Here is a 6,000-nt window from a genome sequence, read left to right as displayed (position 1 = left end):
GTACAAGGGGTTTGTAGATCAAGTAAACTCCATTATCTTTATAGAAAAAAAATAGTGATAAGGAGGAGGCTCTTTGCTCTTAATAGTAACGTTAAGGAAGAGCATTCACCAGCCATAAAAGTATATTTAAGTCAATGATAATTTTGTGAAAATAGAGTTTTAACATGAATAAATCAATATTTTTAATTATATAAATTTTATTTTAAATTTATAATTAGTAATTTTAATTGTGATAAATATATTACTTTTAATTATTATTAAAATTTAATTTAAAAAGAAGGAAATATACGTGATTAAATGTAAAAGTGTAAATTTAAATAAGTTGATTCAATAGTGCATAAATCACTTTAGCCATCCGTAATTTTGGGTTTTTTACGTCCGACACCTACCCGACGTCTATATGGGTGACGTTGATGAGACGTCTGTATAGACGTCCGACCTTTACAGTCAAACGTTTAGATAGAAGTCTGACCTGTACAGTCAGACGTCTAGATAGAAGTTTGACCTGTACAGTCAGACGTCTAGATAGAAGTTTGACCTGTACAGTCAGACATCTAGATAGACGTCTGACCTGGTACCGGTTTGACGTCTATATAGACGTCGGACTATACAGGTCGGATATCTAAGACCCTGGAACGAGTTTGGCCTCTGTAATTCATTGGATCTTCGTGCGCGTAACTGCCTTTAGTTCGCGCAAAGTGTAATAAAACAGCCTTAGACGTCGGGGCCCTCCCCCATCAGACGTCTATAGAGACATCAAATGTCCGACATATGGGGCCCGGACGTCTATGTGTATTTAAAATTTAATTTTGGCGGAGGCTATCCACGTTCGATATATGGGGCCCGAATGTCTATAGAGACATCAGACATCCGACATAGGGGCCCGGACGTCTATAGAGACATCATATGTCTGACATAGGGGCCCGAACGTCTAAAACAATGGAACATAACACCTTTTCACATACTTGTCAGGTCATTAGGCGTCCGACATAGGGGCCCGGACGTCTACACTGCGAAATAAATGACTTTTAGTATTCTTTGCTACCATGAGACGTCCAGTCGGACGTCTAAGAGCTGTGACTGGGAGGAGCTGACCTTTTTGTCAGTATATGCGTTGGGGACCACCCCAGTCGAACGTCTACAACATTAACTCATTTACAGAAGTGTTATCGGTCATTTTTTATGTTAAATATGTATGAGTCCGACGTCTAATAGATGACGTTATAAGTCTTTTCTGCACTATAGTGATTCTTTGACATATTATCTTAAGATATAAAATTAGGTGGTTTTTTGTAATAAATATTTTTCTATAAAGGTATATCTAAACAATCGGATTGTTTAACATGTTTAAAAAATAAAGTTATTTACAATTATTATTATTACTATTATTATTATTATTATTATTATTATTATTATTATTATTATATATATATATATATATATATATAATCATACTTGAAAGTTGTTTTGTAGTGAACGGAATCAATATCATAGGAAACAATCATTAGTCTGAATGATTTTGGATGATTTTTTTCAAACATCCTTATGCCGTTTGACTGGTAAAATAATATTAATTTTCCCTCTTAAATGGTGTATCAGCTTAATTTGAATGATTGTTCACCATCCATTCTTAAGTAGTAGTCACTACGATAACGTTCTCGATTCTATAATTAGCAATCAAAATTACATTAGACTCCATAAAGATTTATAAAAAAATACTAATGATAAGTATGTCTATATATATCTTAAATACATTTGAAATTTTGGTATAAAGTAGCTTTTAGAAATATCACTACAAGTAATTTGGAACATTCAATTCATATTCATAAAATATATCTAGAGCGTTGATCTTTGGGATCAGATGATAAGATCCATCCAAGTGATGGTTTGAAGGTTCAATAGTTAAAATTGAATCTCTTGTGTAAGAGAATTGTATGATCTAATAATAGTAAGTTTGAGAATGTAATTGTATTCTCTTAACCAAATATAATGTGTATTTATAGTATTTTTGGATCTTATAAAACCTGTTATAAAATAAAATATAATAAAAACTTATTATATTTACATTATAACAATATGATAATAACAATAATATATTATGTAATCATGTATTTTGTTGGTATATGATATAAAAGGATATTTATGATGTAATAAAACTACTAAGATTTGATCTTATTGTTATTGTATAATAACTCCTCCAAGAAATATATTTGTAAATAATATTTAACTACTCTAGGTAAAAAATGTTAAATGAACCTTATTGAGTTACGTTGTTTAGTATATTTGTTAGATTTGGTATCTACGTTTATATTTTTAGTTTGATAAGTATATAGATTCCATGTAAACAGTTTTATAGTATCAAATAATTAAAATAGACCATAATTTCAACAGGGTTAAGTATATTTTTAGTCTCTAAACTTTAATCTGGAATTGAAATTCATCTGTATTCTAAGCTTTAATACATTTTGATTCTCAAAGTTTAAATTTTAAAAATGAATAGATATAATCTTTTTAACCCAATTACGTTAAAAAAAATTATGTGTCAAAAATGTTTCATGTTATCATTTCAGTTGTTTAGATCGTTTGGCACGATCCTATTTCATTGTCTACAAACGTGTTTAACACGTCAAAAAGATTTAACTTAATTTAGTTAAAACGATTATATCTATTATTTTCAAAATTTGGAGACCTAAATGTATCAAATTTTTGAATATGGATATATTTTAATTTTAAGTTAAAGTTCAATGACAAGAAAAAAAAACATAATTAACTCTTTTAACTATAATTATTTTCAAACATATATGATATTTAGTGGTTTGTAATAAGAGAAATATATAAAATATAGTTATATTGAGAGAGTATAAGTTTTGAAATGTTTTCAATGTTGTTTTAATTAAGTTGAACTGCATTTCTAATGTTTTTAAATATAAACTTTATTATTTTATTGTTTATTTAATTAAATTATATACTTTACTTTTATTTTATTTTCTCTTTATTGATTTCAATAACTAAAAACTTACAGGAAGATAGTATTTCAATGAACTATTATGTTGATGATCATTATAAAATGCAAATATACAAGTACGTACACTACAAAAAAGAAGGGAATTACCGAAGGCCAAAAGCCCTCGGAAAATGCCATAAGCCGTCGAAAAAGTGTATTTACAGACAGCTTATCGACGACCAATAATCTCTCGATAAATCCCTTGTCGCTAACAATTACCGAGGACTTCGGCCCTTCGGTAATTACCGAGGGACATAAGCCTTCGGTAATTACCGAAGGGCAAAAGCCTTCGGTAATTACCGAAGGACATAAGCCTTCGGTAATTACCGAAGGGCATAAGCCTTCGGTAATTAGCGAAGGGAAAAAGCCTTCGGTAATTTCCGAAGGGCATAAGCCTTCGGTAATTTCCGAAGGGCAAAAGCCTTCGGTAATTACCTAACGTGGGTATTTATCGAAGGTCGAAAGCCTTCGGTAAGTTGGAGGAAAATGTACAGAAAAATTGTATTTATGGCGAAACCAATAACATAAATAGACCTGCATAACAGTTTTCAATCACAAATAGACCTGCATAATGTGCATCTCAAAGATGCAATCATTGATCAATATCCGTAGAACATACATTAATGTATAGAATATCCATTAAGCCATAGAACATGTATTTATAGTTAAAACATAAAACAATCAATCTTAATGATGTTCTAACATCCAATGTCACCAAGTTCATCTAACATCGAAATGATCGAAACTCCAAATGTTGTAATATCAAAATGTTTCTATAACAAGTAATAAGAAAATGAAACTAATAATGTACATAGTTATCATCAGAATGATCTTCATCATCCTGCTCTTTATCATAATGAAACTAATATCAAAATGTTTCTATAACAAGTTCCTACTTCTTTCACATTTTAAGCTGATTTTTATACTCTTTCATTGCACTCATAACATGATGATGGTGTTTGAGTCAGGATCCAGGTTTAGGAAACTGAGAAAGTGGAGGCCAACTGGCCCAGTATGAAATTGTGTAAATGGTAAATGAGAGAGGGAAAATAAAAGGTAACTGTAAAGTTAATTCTGGTCATGGTAAAGGGCACACTTAACTGGTTTAAAAGTAACAAAAAGAAGGGTGATGTGCACTGAGTACATTATTGAACAAGAGGACTCAACCTAAAGAGAATAAAACCTCTAGGCTGATGTTTATTTGGTTATGAAGTCTGGGAACTTAATTTGTTGGTTCACTTAGTACTAGTTTAGTTCTGAATAAGGAATTGTAAATTAGACTAACAAACTGTGCAACAAACAAGCGATTGAATCATAAGTATTGGCTGGATTGCTTGGCTGTAATGTACAGATTCACATAAAACAACCACAAAATCCAATACATACTTTTCACGTAGTGATGTACAGTTTCATATGAAATCATCAAGTAGAAGCATCCACAACACTAAAAGAGGAACTTGTAAATGCAGTTAACTACAGCGGTGGAAGTTAGCAAACCTGATAAAAAGCTCCACAGCACCCTCTGCAATGGCAGCCCCAGCCCAAGTAGACCACCACTTAAAGCAGCACCCACAACACGTCACCACCGCAATGCCCTCATCACGCTATCCACGAAGCACGACCCCTGCTGCCACAACCACAATCCAATATACAATGACTTGCAAAGAATTGCAAGAAATTGGAAGCAGGAAAACAAATATCAATCAATTACGGAGCAAGCCCAAAACCTAAAATTCACATTAACAGAACACTAACCTTAATGCAATCCTAGCGGCAACACCGTCCCTAATCCACGGTAGCCGCAATAAATGCCCCAATCACCGTCCACGAACACCCTTCCTAGAGAATCACTCAACAAAAGCTCCAACCATACCGAATGAAGGAGGACGCCTCAGTCACCAACCGTCCTCACACCGTCAACGACAACCGGTGTCCCGCCTCACTAACACGACCGAAGGAAGGATGATGTAGTTACGCACGCCTTGACAACCTCCGTGAGCACACTGACACAACGCGCCTGAGGAGAGGATTCGCAGGGAGAGGGATATAGGGTTTGGTCGACAAGCTCGAAATGGGAGAGGGAAAACAGAAGTTTTGGTTTTAATTCACCCTCATACATATCGACGGCCTAAGACCCTCGATATTTAAAATCACCACTTAATTACCGACTGCCTAAGGACCTTCGGTTAAGAGTCGCCGCTATTTTGCGCTATTTTTGTAGTCCATACCGACGGCTCCCAAACCTTCGGTAATAGCCTAAGTGACCGTCGGTAAAGCACTTTTACCGAAGGCCGTGAGGCCGTCTGTAAATACCCTTCGGTAATACGCCAATTTCTTGTAGTGGTAGCATATATAAATACAAATGTCTAAATTAATCTTAATTACATTCGTTTTAAATTAATAAAATTCACCTTAATCTCTTATAATTAAAACAAAATTATTTTAGTTCTTAAATACTAAATTTTATGAACTAATAATTTTTAAACCTTGAAATTTAGTATTTAAAGACTAAATCATACTTTTACCATTTCAAATATTATAATTCAAGGCATTCAAACTAAATTCATTTTAAAATTATGTGATTGAAAACCTAATTAAATATTAAAATATTATCTATATAAATATGAATTTAGTTTGAATATTATTTTAACCTAGAGTATAATTAAACTAGCATAAAATTAATTTAGCTTAAATTTTATTGGTAAAAGTTTTCTTATTAGATCATCTTCTTTAAGAATTTTATCAACATCTGATTTGAATGCCAAGATCTTTTTTTTATCTTTTTCTTCATTTTCGTTCAACCTTCCGAGATCCAGTTTATGTTCTCTCAACTTACCGAACAATGCGGTCATTGACATGGTATTGAGGTTTAGAGACTCTCTGATGGCAGTCACCGGTATTTGGTTACCAAGTCATGTCCAAATATTTAAGAATTTTTATATTTAATTCATTATTTTTAAAGGACTTAGCTAACCATATGAGATGATTCACTATAT

This window comes from Vigna umbellata, chromosome 5 (assembly GCF_029865625.1).
Source record: "Vigna umbellata cultivar VRB3 chromosome 5, Vumbellata_1.0, whole genome shotgun sequence".
Classification (NCBI taxonomy): domain Eukaryota; kingdom Viridiplantae; phylum Streptophyta; class Magnoliopsida; order Fabales; family Fabaceae; genus Vigna; species Vigna umbellata.
Note: the sequence above shows the minus strand (reverse complement) of the source record.